The following is a 17,739-nucleotide window of genomic DNA, read 5'->3' as shown; positions in this document are numbered from 1 at the left end:
TAGCTTCACACGGTCTTGATTAGAAAGGACAAATATAAGCGAGGATAGAGATGCTCCTTATTTTTCTCATTTTTTTCAGATTAATGGGCTTGATTGCTAATCTTCCTGTATGCTTCTACCAGGTATATACATATTTATATATAACCTAAAACCTAAAGGTGTCCCTTTTTATCTTACTGCTTTGTAAAAACTGTCCTGGAAAAAGAAGTACGAATACGAAGCAGTCAAACTACACTTGGCTGAAAACGATTCAGTTTCTAGGAGAAATAAACTAAAATTTATTTTCTAGGAGAAATAAATCAGACATTTTGGTTTTCAGTGCTGGCTCAGCATCTAGTTAGCTGTGTGGCCTTAGAAAAGTTACTTGAAGTTTCTGGTGTTAATTTTCTCATCTCTAAACGTGACAAAGTTGGATTTGGTACTCTCCCAGGTACCTCCCCAGGAGATTTTATGATCATCTTTGTTGGGTATGTTAGTACCACTTTCATGAGGGAAGCCAAAATGAGACTCCTTACCTGCACAGGAAAGTAAAGACCAAAAAAAAAAAAAAAAAAAAGAAAAAAAAGGTCCTTGTATTTATGTCTCTAATGAAATAAAAATGACCAAAAGATAAAGTTTATTCCGATTATGCAGCATCATCTTCTTTTTTTTTTTTTTGGCCATGATGCAAAGCATCGGGATGACCAGGGATCGAACCCGTGCCCCACTGCAGTAGGATTGTGAAGTCTTAACCACTGGACCACCGGGGAAACCCAGCATCATCTTATTAATGGCTTAGATGCAGCAGGAACACAGGTTACAGAGCTGTGTATGATACCGGCACCTAGAAAGCACACAATAAAGGTTTGCTGGACGATGTATGCTCTCCTAGCTGCAGACAGGGTGGCATAACCTAGTGACAAGGGCACAGAATGTATAAAACCAAACCCAGCCTCAGTCTCAGCCCCACTACGTACAGTTTCATGGTTTGGAACCAGCCACTTAATCTTTCTGAGCCTCAATTTCCTCAACTGCAAAAAAGGATGATTATCTGTACTTCAAATATAAGGGGACAAACAAAGGACATTATGCGTATGAAAATGCTTCACAATGTGTAGAGTACTTGCAAATACTCTTGGACAGCCATAGCTAAATTACACAGGCCTTAGACTGTGAATTAAGGAAATTGGCCTCTATGAACTAAAAAGTACCTCCCAGCTTTGAGCATCCCTTACTCCGTGACACAGCTGAGGTTCCACCCCCAGGCTGCAGACACGCCCAGACATGCTCCAAGGCAACTTGGGGCAATAATACCTGCTGTGTCTTGAAGGTTGGAGAGAGAGGCTTAGGACGGTCAGAGATCTCACCCTTGGCCTTGCATTACTTAATGTGGCCCTTCTTCAAAGACACTGATGAGCATGTCTACTCAAGCTGTTTAACCTTTAACTGCTACTAAGACATTCCACCCCAGGGCTCCACGTGCTGTTATCATCAAAACACTCTAGCTCTGAAATACAAGACACTAGCCCTCATATCGTGTTTATACACGCAATCCAGAGGAGAAGGGGGAAAACGTGGGTAATAAGCTGGAAAAGAAGTCAAGTTATGTACTTTGCTTTTCACTCCAAGTGAATGGTTCTTGCTTTTATTTGACCATTTATTGAAAATGAGCAAATTGCTGGTAAGAGTCTCCTACATTTGCAAGGGAGAAAGGACGGCTTAGAGTCACCTGAAAATCTGAATTACATAATGCAAAAGTGGATTTATCACTGCAAAGTGTAGGGGAAGTGTCTTTACGAGACGGGTGTGGGTTCACAACTCTTCCATCTTTGGACACCTGGGCATACTGATTGACACTGTGTTCGTCTTCTAGTCTGGCAGTCAGGGCCCTTAAAGAGAACTCCGTGGAGTATGAGTGTTCCCCTATAGCAGCCTGTTCAATAGAAGATGTGAATGAGGGCAAACTCAGGTTTTAGAAATAAAGAATAAAGGGGCAGAGGAATTGATCAAGGAATGAAAACCCTAGTTTACAATGAAAACATCCTTTGAAGTTTGTGCTCCTCATTTTAATATTTTGAGATCACTTTTTACTCATTGTTCTCTATTGCTTACCCACCCCCAATGACTGTCAAGATGATTATTCATCCCTCATGGGTCTGTGTCACCAGTACAGTAAGGGGCGTCTCTGCTATTTTTAGACACAACAACTATACAAGCCAAAGGTCACATTCCGCTTCTGTTCTGCTGAATGCGGGCTACACCCTGGCGTGGTAACCATTCTGAAACAGCGTTTTACTTTGAGCTCTACAAAGGCTTTCTTTGACAGGGGAGTGTCGCAGTGGGTTGAGAAAAGGAGCACAGAGAATAAAGGGAAGATATTTCCAGATTTGAACTTGAACAAAAGTTAATGCTGACAGCAGAGTTGACTAGTGGTCAGAGCTGAGGAAGTGCAGACAGGCAGAGGGCAAGGATCACATCTCCTAAGACCCAGAAGGATGGGATTGATTTTGACAAACCCCAGAGGGTAGAGTTGATCTTTGGGGATTTGCCAGTCTTTGATTTCAGGGTTTAGTAAACATTTTGGTAGGAAGGGATGGTACCACAGGCTCTAATTCGCCTACGTGGGTTTTGTCCTCCTAATCGTTGCTCATGATCAGGGCTAGTTGGTCCCCAGGTATCCCATACCTGCTAACTGGCCTCCGAGCCTCCCCTCCAGAGGTTTTCTTTAAAATCCCAACTGGAAAGGCAAGACTGAAAGGAAGCCACCAATTCCTTTGCCTGTGACCTACTTGTACGCTCTGCCTTCAGAGATGAGAGCCCGATGAGCCGCCCACACCCACTGGCATGGGATTCGCCAGCCTGTCATTTTGGCTGAGAAGTAGACAGTTTCTGGCAAACTTAATAAGCAGATTTTCTCAGTGATAGGAAAATTCTTGCTTAGTGCCACTCTATTTCCCGTGGTTAAAGCCTTCAACCCAGAGAAGATAACAGAAGTCACCTGACCTGGTGAGAGGTGGAAATGAAAGAGGTGGTTTTTTTTGTTATTTTTTTAACTTCTATTTTCTTAAAGGAGGAAGGCTTTTCCTTTAATAGACCAGGTTCACATAAGACAACTTGGGTTGGAATGATGAAACTGGCATGACATACCATATTACAGCATCACATAACCTTTTAGAGCAGCCAGAATTCACCTCACGTAGAGCATTTAAGGGCTTTCATGTCTTGGTTAACATTAAGTGCTTCCTCTGTCATTGTCACTCTACACGCATGCCCCGTGATAGACAAGGGAGGCTGTGAAAACCGTCAAAGAGCAGAGGGCAATCAATGGAACCTAAACAAAATGTGGGGTTACTTCTGTGGATAACTCCAGTGAAAAGGAGTTCACATACCAGCAGCTCCTCCCCAGAAATCTCCGGTCTCTAAGTCTTAGAAAAACCCAGGCTTTTAGGTTAGGTGAACGCCCCTTCACCTCATCCACAAAAGCTGGATCCTCAAAAGCTCTTTTACTTCCTAGTCTGGAGGTGTCACCATTCCCACCATTCATAGCGCAGAAGCACTTGACCTGACAGGTACACCGCCTCCCCAGCTGTGGGCCTAAAGCAAGGTATTAGCTGGAAAGCGATTTTTCTGGTTGAAAATGTACAAATTCAGGAGTCAGCAGAAGCAGACCTTTGGGCTTCACTACAAATAAAAGGATATAATCTTGAACAATCTCTTTTCTTGTAATAGTCCAAGTAAACAAATGTCAGAGGCATTTTTGCAATTTAGTTGGTCTGCATTTCATCAGCTTGTCAGGAAGCTAAACAATATATCTATTAAAACTCATTAAAAAATTGGAAACTCTAATTCTGACTTTTATTTATAACTCAAGCACAGTGAGCTGGCCCCAATCTTGCAGAGAGAAATTTTTTTTTCCAAGAGAGACAGAGTATGACTCTGAGTCAAAACCAGATCGATTCCAGCTTTCTCAATGTATTAACTGCCTTTTTGTTTCCGTTCTTCCTGCCGCCACGTGGGGTCTGCTCTATTATTGGGCTGCTGGTTCCGGGTGAACCGGTCTTTCCCTGGGGAGACTGTGGAAAGGGAAGAGACATCATCCGGCAGTCCACAGTCAGTTTGGGGGTGAGATGGGCCAGACCTCCATTCCAGCAATGAAAGCTAACATGCAACCAAAATTGTAGCCCTTTATTACCAGTCGGGATGGGGACAGGGGTGAAGACATCAAAGGCCATTTTATTAAGCCCATCAGTTAGGTAGTGACTTCGTCAGATCTGCTCTTGGTACCTTCATTTTGATTCTCCTTCATATAGAAGCAGATTTCAGCAAACTGTGAAGCTGGGGAGATCCCACCTGGGCCAAGGACATTGTATCTTCATGGGCCTCCCAGGCTTCACTCCTTCCCTGAAGCCCCTCAACAAAATGGTTTGATAAAACAAACAAACAACAGAAGCAAGAGCCACGATACACCGCAGAAATGTCCTAGGCTTTGTAAGCTGAAAATCTAGAACGTATGGACTTACTCTGCTCCTCACTATATATGGGATTTTGACACATGACTTCAGTTTTGAAGCCCCAGCCTCAGTTTCTTCATATGGAAGAGGGATGTGCTAATATAATATTACATATCTTAGGGTGTTGCCTTGTGGATTCGAAACATCCTATATCAAATGCCTCATTATACTGCTTGGCACGTGGCACGTCCCAAATAAAGAGAAGTTGTAACTAATATTTTGTATATTGATATTCTGATAGTTTGCCAAATGCTTTTTCTGCATCAGTTGAGACGATCATGCAGGGGGCTTTCCTTCATCCTGTTAATGTGGTGTGTTATATTGGTTAATTTTTGTATATTGAATTATCTTTGCATCACTTGGCCATGGTATATGACCTTTTTAATAGGCTGTTGAATTCAGCTTGCTAGTAGTTTGTTGAGGATTTTTGCATCAATGTTCATAAAGAATATTGATCTGTAGTTTTCTTTTCTTATAGCATTTTTGCTGGGTTTGCTATCAGGGTAATTCTGGCTTCATAGCATGAGTTAGGAAATGTTCTCACTTCTTCAATTTTTTGGAACAGTTGAGGATCAATGTTAATTTTTCTTTAAAGGTTTGGTAGAATTCTCCAGTGAAGCCATTTGGCCCATGACTTTTCTTTTTGAGAGGTTTTGATTACTGATTAATCTTCATATTAGTTATAAATCTACTCGTACTTTCTATTTATTCATGATTCAGATTTGGTAGATATGTATTTCTAGGAATTTGTCCATTTCATTTAGGTTATCCAATTTGTTGGCATACAAATGTTCATAATATTCTCTTATAGTTTTTATTTCTGAAAAATCAGTCATAATGTCCCGCTTGATTTCTGATTTTAGTTACATGACTCTTCTCTTTTTTCTTAGTCAATCCATCTACAGGTTTGTCAGCCTTGTTGATCTTTTCAAAGAATCAAATTTTGGTTTCGTTGATTTTTCTCATTGTTTTTCTATTCTCTATTTTGTTTATCTCTCCTCTAATTTTTATTATTTCCTTCCTTTTGCTAGCTTTAGTTTGCTTTTCTTTTTCCTTAAAGAGTAAGTTAGGTTATTGATTTGAGATTTCTCTCTTTTTTTTTTTTTTTGTGGTACGCGGGCCTCTCACTGTTGTGGCCTCTCCTGTTGCGGAACACAAGCTCTGGACGCGCAGGCTCAGTGGCCATGGCTCACGGGCCCAGCCGCTCCGCGGCATGTGGGATCTTCCCGGACCGGGGCTTGAACCTGTGTCCCCTGCAATGGCAGGTGGACTCTCAACCACTGCACCACCAGGGAAGCCCTCTTTTTTTTAATGTAAGCATTTACAGCTATAAATTTCCCTCTTAGCACTGCTTCTCTGCATTAGTTAATTTTGGTATGTTATGTTTTTCATTATCTTTTTGTCTCAAGATATTTTCTAATCTCCCTTGTGATGTCTTCTTTGATTCATTGTTTTTTTTTAAGAATATGTTGTTTAATTTGCACATATTTGTGGATTTTCCAGTTTTCCTTCTGTTATTGATTTCTAGCTTCATTCCAGGATGCTCAGAAAAGAAACTTTATATGATTTCAATCTTTTAAAATTTAATAAAATTTGTTTTGTGGTCTAACAGATCCTGGAGAATGCTCATGCTCAATTGAGAAAAATGTGTTTTCTGCTGTTGTTGGGTGAGTGTTCTGTATATGTCTGATAGATTCTGTTGGTCTACAGTGTTGTTCAAGTCCACTGTTTCCTTATTGATCTTTTGTCTGGTTGTTCTATTCTTTATTGACAGTGGGGACATTGAAGTCTCCTACTATCATCTTACAGTGTGTATTTCTCCCTTCAATTCTTTCAGTGTTTGCTTGATATATTTTAGAGCTCTGATGTTTATAATTGTTATATCTTCTTGATGAATTGATATTTTATCAATATATAATATCCTTCTTTGTCTCTTGTAATAATTTTTTACTTAAAGTCTATTTTCTCTAATATTAGTATAGCCACCCCAATTCTCTTTAGCGACTATTTGCATTAAATATCTTTTTCTTCCTTTCCCTTCCAACCTAATTCTGTCTTTAGAGATAAAGTAAAATTTGACATTTGATTATTATAATGTGTTAAGTCTGGGAGTCAGATTTCCCCCCTTCCCCAGAATTTACTTTTTGTTGTTTGTTTGATTGTTGAAGGCTATGATAGTCCATTTGTTTTGAGACTTTTCCAAACCATTTTTGCAAAGTCTATTTCTTGCCATGTGTTCTCACTGAAATCTTTTACTTTAGTTTGTGCTCAACTAACGTTTTGATAGAAATTTCTTTGAATGCCAGGAGATGAAACGGACAAAGAAAAAATACAGAGAGAAAAAAGAGAGAGAGCAATTACGACTCCCAGTCTTGGTAGACTGACTCTGTGCTGGGGTATTCCTTCTACTTAGTTAGGTTTTCTCTGAGACTAGGAATCAGCCTTAGGTGAAACTTTTAGGTCTTCTTAGTTTTTCTTCTGAGCATATGTCCTACTTGGTTTTGCATGTGGCTTTCTAGATTCCCCTGTAAAAATGGCTGATTTTGAATCTCCTCATTTCCCAAAAAGTCTCATCTCACTGTCTCCTCTGGTCCTCAGATGGTCTACTCTATGTCTCCAGTGAGCATCTATTGCCCCAGGTTTCTGTGGGTGTGTAATCTCCTTGTAGCTTTTGTGGGTGTGTAATCTCCTTGTAGCTTTTGTGAGCAGAGCCTACAGCTTTTCCTGCATGTGTTCTGCGTTATGAGAGCAAGAGACAGCGAGTCAGATCCTCCGGTATCCCCAGCCACGTTAGAACAGATATACACAATAATTTGTAAATAAGGTCTGCTCCCTCCCTGTGGTTTAAAGAGTGAAACTGGGAGCTGAGTTGCCACACTCAAGACCAAGACCGTTTCCATTCAGGCAAGGGTGGGTTTGGGTTTGTTTGTTTGTTTGTTGATGATTTTATGGAGGAACATGGAGTTTGGGGTTTCCTAGCCCACATTTTGCTGATTTCCTATCGTTATTATTTCACGTGAATTCATCGCATACCAAAAATTGCACTGAGCTTGTTATTTTCTCTTTGCCTTCCAGACCCACACTCCACCCTCCTCTGTTCTAGTCTGTGCCCTGCAGGCTGATCTGTACAGGCCACAGCAATGGGTTCTCAGCCCCAGCGGGTGAGAAGGAGGCTGTGCATTTAACTCTTTGCTTGCCGTACACACAGGTTCGCCACATCTTCCCATCAAATGTCACGGCTCTGCTCCAGTGGCCCTCTCCTCAGAGCTGCCCACCCTGAGATCTGGGACTGGCATGTTTTCCTTTAGATCTGGTGGCAACAGAGAGCTCACCAGCCACCATCACCTTCTGCTGCTTCAGCCCCAGGGTCCTTCGATATCCTTTGTACACGTCCCTAAATCTTTCCAGATCTTTGTAAATCACTCTTTTGTTAACACTCCTCACTGAGTTGGAGAGTGCCATCTGGTTCCTGCTGGAACTCTAACACGTTGTACTGTTGGCTGCTAATTTCTCTTTCTGAGAAATGCTTCTCATTTTGGTGAAATGTACTCAGATACCAGCATATTCAGGAGCCTACTTTGGGTGAAAAGATAGGAATTCACTTTCCTGAATGAGTTTGTAATATTTATCAGGATGATACTCAGCTTGGAGTTCAGAGAATGTCTCTCGTGTAACATGAAACTTGGTCGTGTAATCTGAGAGGTGAACAAGTGTCCGGCTCAATTCCCACAAGACAAGCGAATGAAGATTGCCCTCCTTTCATGGGTGGGCAGAGTGGGGCAGCAATCCTCCATCCATTGCAGTAACCTGTCCCACAGTAACCTGCCTTCCCATAAACTGAGAAGATGGGTGCCCAGGGAGATAGCTAGTGTCTCCCGTGTCTAGAAAAGAGCTGCCTATGAAGTGAGATCAAATATGTTAATTGCTCCTTCTCTAATTCATCTCCCTCACTGTTGACCTGTTGACAGTCTTCTTAAGCAGAGACCTGATGAGACCCATTTCCTTTGCCAGACACTTCCAGTGGCTGCCTTTGACCACAAAACAAAGAATGACAAACACTTACCATGTGGGCGGTCACCCTCACTCTCACCTCCCGTGGCATGATTGCGGCTTTCAGTCATAGACTGGTTTCCGTCACAGCTCTCCAGGTAGCCAGTACTGACACTGCTTTTCCTTCAAGGTAAGCGTATGTTCCAACCTTGTCCTATAAGATAAAATATGTTCCAAATTCAAAAGCATAGCATAACACATCTGGCCCCAATCTTCCATTCTAGCATCTCGGCACGTTTCCTCTTGCTCTTTTGTGCCATGCATTTAGCCTTTTGCACCATTCATAGCACATATTGGGTGTTTGAAATATTTGTTAGGCTAACGTTGATACAGTCTTAGGAAATAAAGTTCTCTAAACACACACACCCCTAACATTTAAATCTGAGCCAAATATGTTTAGAATATTGCAGTAGCACCAGAAATATTTATAAATTAGCTTGGAGCATTTGCCCATACATTTCTTTGTATATAGTTAAAGAGTAGAAAAGGTCTTTTAGATGAATAGTTTGGAAATATATTCCTTATAGAGGAAAAGCTCTATGTTCAAGCCCAGTGTGCTTTGAATTGCCTCTTTCACGCAATGGCCCTGATGACATTGGTCTTCTCACAGCAGAGTGGCCAACGCATTCACATGTGAGGTCAAATTTTTCCATAGTTGTAGGTCAGCTCTCCAGACTGTAGCTGATTGTTTTTGAGACAAGCCCCAAAGCAGATGACAAATTCCTGCTGTTCTCCCAAGTTGTCTCCATTTACCTCTCCTTGGAAAAGCCAGTTCCATCATTTATCTGCTGACTCTTTTTAGGTATAAGCCTCTTAACACCATTGTACTGAATTTGCATTAGAATTTCAATGTCAGTTTCTTAAACAGAAGAGTGAAACAAAAACAGTATCTTTAAAAATCAGAGATTAAAGTTTTTTTTAATGTATTTAGAAAAAAGAAATCGATTCTGAAGATAAACATAGACAACTACTAATCAATGCAATGGAGGGCATGGCAAGTGGACACTCAGGTGAATTTCATTCCACCAATATCCACTGAGAGACTGCTCTGTGTCAGAACTGAGCCGAAAGCTGGGGAAGGTTGGAGGTCAAGGGAGGCTACTACCTTCCTGAGCACGCAGGCTTGTGGGGATAGAAGGTGGGCACAAATTTTGTAACGCAATTATTTTGTTTTATTTTATCTTATTTATTTATTTTGGCCATGCCATGCGGCATGCAGGATCTTAGTTCCCAGACCAGGGATTGAACCCGTGCCCCCTGCAGTGGAAGCGTGGAGTCTTAACCGCTGGACCACCAGGGAAGTCCCTCAGTTATTCATTTTAAACTTCACTCTTTAGATGCTATTTTCAAGCTACCTTTTACTGAGCACTTACTGTGTGATGGGAAATCATTATTTTACCTGGATTACATCGTTGAAATCTCATGGCAATTCTATAAAGTGGGTGTTACTCTTTCCACTTCAGAGATGAGGAAATCGAAACTCAGAAAGTATGGGTAACATACAGTTCAGTTAGCTAATAAATTCATGCTCTCAATGAGCCAGAAATTAATAACTGGAGTTATATTTTTAGATAGACAAACTTTGAAAACATTAAAACGTAATAACATAGCCAAGGGTACAAATACTCTTAAAACTGAATTGTCTGTTACTGGATAACAATTCAAGATATTCCAAATGTGTCGCAGCTGGTAGTTGACAACCCAAGAGCTACTTTTTGTTCAGAGGAATCTCTTTACCAAAATCTTTTTAAAACAAATAAACCCACTGGAAAATATTTTCAAAATCATTTTTTAAGTAGCAAAAATAAATTTAGATGCAGCAAAAAATGATTGTTGATTTTGATCTCAGCACAGGATTTATCTTCATAAATAACCCAGGATGGTATGTGGATGTGTGGCCAAAAGTGATAAGATTATAGACTATCAACCAGAAACACAGTCACAATAGTGGAGTCTGGGAGTGCAGATTTTTTAGATTTGGCATATTTGAAATAGCTTTATTATTATTATTGTTTCAACATATCTTGAAAGTGGGAACAGTGGGCTAGGACAGAACAATACTGTTGCTATGGGGGACTTTGGTTTCTCAGTAACTTCCAACATAGGAAGAGACTATGCATTCCAATTACTTCTATTAAGAAATAGCAACTGCTAGAATTTAGGAAATATGCCTCTTTTTCAATGAAACTTTTCTAGAAGCCATAGAATAGGTGTTGTTGAGATCCTGAGAACAGCCTTCACATGCTGAAGGACTGTGGTTAGCTACAGAGTGATCCAGGGCTGAGGTCTTATATGTAATCTTGTTTGCACAGAGGCTGGAAATAAGATCAAGACAAGAAAAACAGCTGAACAAAACCTAAACTTCCTTTCAAGGGCTCCCTGCATAAATGCAGAAAAGCAGAGTGGACCCAAATTGGAAGATGGCTCAAGAATCCCATAATCAAGATATACTCTATCAGGGCAAGAGTAATTAGGTCAGAAGCAGTGGGCCAGAGGCACTGAAGCATCTTTGGGAAGAAACAGAAAACCAAGAAACTTGAGTTGCACTAATAAAGTCAGTCAGCAGGAATGGGAATCTTTAGTCCAGGGTCCCAGACCTACCAGAAAGAGCAAACCCCTGTGAGTACACACGCGCTTGTGCTGTGGGCCTTGGGGGGTGGGGGTGGACCCGGAAGGCGGGGACAGGGATCCCACCAGTTTACCAGGTGGTATAATTTAGTGGGTAAGCAAACCTGCCCCAGAGGTAGGCAACAGCAGGTTCAAGTAGTGAAAACGCTTTTGAACCTGGGGGAGAAAGCAATTGTCAGTTTTAATCTTGCAACAGGATTTATTCAGCTTGTGTATATATACATGTGGCCCAAAGTGCAGAGAATAGGATTTCAACTGGAAATACAAATTCAGTGATTCAAGTTCTACCATATACCAGCTATGTGCCCCTGAGCACTTTGCCGCATTTTGTCAGCCTCAGTTTCCTCATCTGTAAAATGGAGATATGAGAGAACCTAATTCATAGGCTTCTTGTAAGCAGTGAGATAAGAGTTTAACACAGCCTGGCCCTTAGTAAGTATTTCATCTCATTCAATATTACTATTATCATCAAAGACCTATGTTGCATATCTAGACAGTAAATCTTGCCCTTAATTTGCCACAATTTGCCAAGTTTAAAAAATTACTATCTGTTTTCCCCTCTGTTCCCTCCCTAGCTATGTTCTGACCTTGAAGAATTTACCTGGGATGTAAATAAAGTCTCATTTCCTGCAACTGAAATAATTGTGTCCCGTAGTAGGTTCCTCCTCACATATTTTCAGAAGATCCTCTTCTGAAATCCCACCAGACCTTCTCCAAGGATGACCTAAACCCAAATGGTCAGTTGGTACTACAGGCTCCAATCAGAGAGAACAAAAAAGGACAACCTTCTAGGGTAGCTTCTAGAGGGCAGAGAATCTCCTTCTGTGATTCTCTCTCACAGCCCCTAGAAGCCAGCTCTCGTCGGGGGTGAAGACGGCCAGCATCCGTGGAAAGGTGGGGTGAGCGGTAAGAACATTCTTCAGCCGTGCAGGCAGAGACTGGCTCCAGTACTGTGTGCTCTTTCCCTCACGTTCCAGAGACAGGACAGGTAGGCAAGCAGGAAATAGAGGATACCATCACACCTAGACCCCAGAAATGTTTTCAGTCCATTTGGATCCACTTGAAGGATGTCCCAATCTAGACTCATGTTTTTCAAACAGGGTTTACAGAGGATCCTGAGGACAGAGACGGATGCTGTGGGACGTGGCAGGATCTTTACCACGACCTCCTCCCGTGGCCGGGGTCTGCATCCTCAGCAGCGTTCTCCTGCCTCCTCAGCCCTGCTCTTACTCTATCTGACCTTTCTGCACTTTTCTTCCTGCCATGCCCTTGCTGTCATCTTATCTCCACTGCACCAGAGGAGGATGCTTACGTAGGCTGGACCGGGTCCCACCCTTCAATCAGGATGTTAACCAGGTGTTTCAAAATCACCCTGGAGGAATGTGGGCTGTGGTCCAGGGTGATTCCTCCCCCGCTTCATCCTTCCCTCCCTCCCTCTCTTCCTTTCCTCCTTCCTGCCAATATATTATCGACTATCTGCTAGATGCCTGGCACTGACTTTGTTAATTATCTGAGTTTACACTAAGCTCTTAAATTTGAAGATGACAGTAAATAGTGTTGAAAGCACCTTGAACAGGAAGAAAATTTATGAGTGTGTTGAATAAATGCACTGGAGGTAATTAGAAAAATTGTGAAGTGATTTGGACTCAAATAAGTTTAGACTCAAGGGAGCATGGGGCGAACAGCCAACCACTGGGAGAGTAGGTGGGGTGAGACTAACAGGGCAAAAAGAGATCAACAAGGCAAGTTAAAGGTATTTGTTGAGCACCCCCCATTCATTCTGACCTGCGCCAAGGGCTATGGGAGCTGAGAGAAAAGTGGAAAAGATGCCGTGTGGGTCTTGGGGCAGATGTCACTTTGGATCTGCTGACCAATACACTCTGCGCGGATTTCCCCGGATTCCCAGCCACTGCTGAGGTTTAGCGGTTCCCCAGGAAGGAGTAAGTTTCCTACGTAGTGAATCACCCAGTGTGAAAGAGAATTTTCCTGACCTCAGCTTCCGAGCGGCTCATTGAGACTTTACTACTCGAAAGGGCATTGGAGCATAGCACCACCATAGCCCACACTTTATTTATGTTGGGGGGTATTTTTCAAAGGGACATTTGGACCAAAAGTGGCCCATGACTCCTGGAAACCCTGAGTAGTGGCCTGGCATCTTAGGAATCTGTCTGCCGTGCTTTGTGGAAGGGTCTTGAAGGGTCTGGTTCTGTCTGGAGAACAAAAGTGATGGTCATTAATGTGAAAATGTAACCCTACTTACTCTCCTTCCTCTAATAAATGGCCCATAATCCAAGTAAAAGCACTTAAAGCCCTTGGATATCTAGATATATTGCTTAGAATCAATTTGCTTTTATTGGTCTAATTCTATTAACTTTGGATGTTGGAGCCACAGTGCAGAGTTGCAGTGCTTTGACAAGTACTTTCAGGTCCTCAATATTTTACTTTTTCTATTCCCACTTCTTTCCAGTGGAGCCTAATATCTTCCAGTCCCAGGCTTGCAGGTCCATGCTCATCTCGGTGATGGACCCCAAAATATTTACTTATAACATTTATAAAAACACCCTGCATGCCAAAAGCCGCTAGCTGCAGGAAAGTGATAAAATATAAAAATATTTTATCAGCCAGTGGGAATCCCCTTACATGTTAAATCAAAGGCTCCATCAGAGGGCCCACAGTGACCTTGGGAGGCCAGCAGATTCAAACCACATTGAAGGACGACAACAGGAGGGAACGCCTGCGGGGAATCCACTCGGCTCAGGGCCCCTTCACGTCCCCCAGGAAAGAGCCCGAAGCAGATTTCGGCTGTATTGTCTAGGGGCTCAGGGGCAGATGTGTCGAGGCCCTGTGTGGCTTTTCCATGGGGTTTTTGTAGCTTGTCATGTCTCTCCAGGGTCATCCCACCTGTGACACCTACTCTGTTCCTCTCCATTTCTACCTGCAAGACTTAGTCTGTTTCTCTAAAAGCGTCACCATAGAAGTTTTCTTTTTTTTTCTTTTCTTTTTCTGTTTTGATTTTTTTCCCGGCTTTATTGAGATGTAATTGGCATATAACATTATGTAAGTTTAAGGTGTACAGTGTGATGGTTTGACCTTCGTAGATGTTGCTAAATGTTTACCACAATAAAGTTAGTTAACACATCCTTCACCTAGTGTTCGTGGAGGATTTCTAGGGCAGAAGTGCTACAGGAGTGGTAGAGAAAGTGATGTAGTGGGAAAAACACCACAGGGTAAATAGTTCTGGATTCCAGCCTTCACCCTGCTGCTGCATATCTTGACTAAGTCATTGCACATCTCTGGAAGTTGGATGTATTTGTGGTTTTCAGCCTTAGTGGTTCCAGGAAGTACCCCTAGCTTAGAGAGGGGGTGACATGGAACAGCTGGGTTTCTAGCCCCTCCCCATTCCCATGTCAATCAGCTCTGCCTTATCAATATTACATTTTGGATTACATGTAATATTTAATTCACAAAAAACATATCTTACTGTTAAAAAGAAAAGTTTAAAACCCACTGGACCAAAAAGACATTCCTATTCCATATTAACATAATTTGGGGCTCAGTAGTATTCCAGACTCTAATTTCCCTCTCCTTGGCATTCCCCACTAAAAGCTGATCAAAACTGATCTGGAGCTGTCAGGGCATAAGCACCAGGACGAGGTCCACCTGAGGGGTGAGGTTGGGTGGCATGATTCAGGGAGCCACGCTGCTTCTGCAGAGGATGGTGTAATTCCACAAGCTTCAAGCTGAGCCATTTGGCAGAACGTCTTTCTCTCCTTTGGAGTTTCTTTCTACAAGAATGGTACCAAAGCAGCATACTGAGTCCTGATGGTGTGCCCAAGTTGTTTTTGTTTTTCTGTTTTTTGTTTTTAAACTGAAACAGGTCCCTTCCCAGGACTCAGGAAATCCTGGAGGATTATACTGGGACACACGTGAGTGGCAGGCACTGTGATAACAGAGCCACTTAGCACCTCGCTGTGAAGCTTTGCTATGAGGCAAGCTTGTCCTGAGGTGCTCTCTCCCAGTTGGCTGCTCAGGACTTTATGCACACAGATTCCTGAGAAATCTACCAAAGGAGCTGATCCAAATCCCAGTAGTGAATGCCACTGGCCCAGCTACATTTATCATATTCTCCTCTTTGTTCCAAAGTCCTCATTTTAAGCCACACAGAATGGTTTAAAATCATTCCATTAACAAATCATTTTGTCATTCACTTTCCATCATGCTAGATGTCCCGCCTAACTTTTGTCCTGTATTCAATGTCTGTCAACAAGGTAACACTGACTCAAAATTCTATTACCAATTCAAATTAAAGGTGACAAAAGCAAGTTTTGCTGGGCAATGCATAAGGAACTTTGCAATCCAACTGCTCAGTATTACCTATAATCTAACATCAAAACACAGTTTTTATTAACACATTATTGTTTGTTCTTCCATATCTTCTCTATGTGTACATAACATTATTCTACAGCAGTAAGCTCATACAATGCACAGTTTTAAAATCTGCTGTTTTGACTTTAAAAAACAGAGCCTGATCATTTGCCCATGTTAATTAATATTCTTCTACAATATAATTTTTAATCGCTATGGAAGGTGTGTAATTTAACTCATTTCTCAATTCTCCTAAAGTTGGAAAACTCTTCAGATTTAACTGCTAAGATGTTACAATTTTTTTGATCATAAAAATCCTGAGATGAATATACTTATACCTTCATCCTCATTCTTTTGTTTTGTTTTGTTTGCAGTACGCGGGCCTCTCACTGCTGTGGCCTCTCCCGTTGCGGAGCACAGGCTCCGGACGCGCAGGCTCAGCAGCCATGGCTCACGGGCCTAGCCGCTCTGCGGCATGTGGGATCTTCCCGGACCGGGGCACAAACCCGCGTCCCCTGCATCGGCAGGCAGACTCTCAACCACTGCGCCACCAGGGAAGCCCCATCCTCATTCCTGTAGTTGGAATTCCAGTGGCAGAGGGAGTGTTTTTAATAAATATTAAATATTTGTAATAAATATTGCCAAATTTTCCTATGGAAGGATAAATCTATACTTCTGCTACCATTTTTTTTCTTGTTTCCCTGCACCCTAGCCAACATTGGGTATTACCATTTTTAATCTTTACCAATTGATGGAGGGGGGATTGTATCTTATTCTTGCCTTAATTTGAAATTCTGTCTGTTGTGGTAAAAGTGAACATTGTATCAAATATGTATTGACCATCTGTATTTCTTCTTTGGGCAGTGTCTACTCATGTCTTTTCCCATTTTCCTGTTGTTGCACTTATTTATTAATCATTGATTTCTAAGGACTCATTATATTTTAAGGATCTTAATCTTCTATCTGATATGTATGCAACAAATATTTTTTCCAGTGCTCTAAGCCTAAAAATGTTACTTAGGTTATTCATGCTAAAAATGATAAAAACTGTTGATTGTTTTTTAAATTGTATTTCCTTTTGGTATGCTTAAAAATGTGCTTCTGCACTCCCAAGATTATATATTGATTTTTTACTTCAAATATTTGTGTCGTTTCCATTTCACATTGAAATTATTAATTAATCTGGAATTTATATAGAAATAAGGTGTGAGATAGACTTCTGTCCTCTAAACCAAATAATCAGTCTTCTGGCAAATCTTTTCAGTCCTCTTTCACAGTCCCGGCTGCATCTAGCTCCCTCTAGTTGCACAAACAGACAATTTAGTACAGACATTGGTCTGCTCTCTAAAACCAGGCTCCACTTTAAGCTAGTCAAACTGTTCAGAAGACCAGGGCAATTAGAAATGTTAAGTCCCATTATGGTCTTGTAATTAAGAAATAAATAAATTTCCATTTATTTCATCAATTGTAATATACAAGTTCACAGTGTCTAAACTAAATTATGATTTACTAAATCCAAAATGTCAGTGTTGGTTGTTAGGAAGCAGGGTTCCTTACTTAGGGTTCTCTTCTCAGATATATATATTATTTCTTCCTAAGCCCTGCAGAACCTCCAATGTCCAGGCACCTCACAGCTACCTGTGAGCCCTCTTTCAAATTGAACCATGTGGCTACAACGACTTCATTCCTCTCCAACCATCTCGGTTCCATCCTTCAAACTGCTGTGAAAGTACTGTTTTTCTCCATAAAGCTTTAACGAATTGCTCAGATGAGAACTCAAGGATTTTCTTGAGTTCTTGTCATTCTTCATGTACTTCTGCAATGTTTACTGTGTCACCTCCACCACATTTCAATCACTTCCAAAGTGCAATGGAACCTAAAGTTTATTGTCTTTTTTTTTTAATACACTTATTTTCTTAGGAGACTTTTAGGTTAACAGAAAAATAAAGAAGATAGTCCAGAAAAGTCCCATACAAGATTTGTTTTTTAAGTGAGAATTTCTATAACTCTTCTATGTCAGCATGTCTTATACTTAAGTAGACAACAGTATGATTTTCACTTGTGTAGACATTTCAGGGTGATTTACTTTTTTTAATATTTTATTTTTTTATAAATTTATTTACTTATTTTTGGCTGTGTTGGTTCCTCATTGCTGCACACGGGCTTTCTTTAGCTGGGGCTACTCTTCGTTGTGGTGCGTGGGCTT

At 41.3% G+C, this 17,739-nt stretch overlaps 1 long non-coding RNA gene across 1 annotated transcript in view; it reads right to left on the bottom strand.

Moving 5' to 3' along the window:
* Window positions 1–17,739, bottom strand: part of LOC132508632 (uncharacterized) — a 199,479-nt gene that overhangs the window by 125,047 nt on the left and 56,693 nt on the right. The window contains exon 4 of the long non-coding RNA XR_009536711.1: window positions 8,554–8,694. This is a non-coding gene — a long non-coding RNA (uncharacterized LOC132508632). The remainder of the gene's footprint in view (window positions 1–8,553; window positions 8,695–17,739) is intronic.

The sequence above is a fragment of the Lagenorhynchus albirostris genome, chromosome 18 (genome assembly GCF_949774975.1).
Source record: "Lagenorhynchus albirostris chromosome 18, mLagAlb1.1, whole genome shotgun sequence".
NCBI classification, from domain to species: Eukaryota; Metazoa; Chordata; class Mammalia; order Artiodactyla; family Delphinidae; genus Lagenorhynchus; species Lagenorhynchus albirostris.
This window is presented reverse-complemented; position numbering and strand designations above follow the sequence as displayed.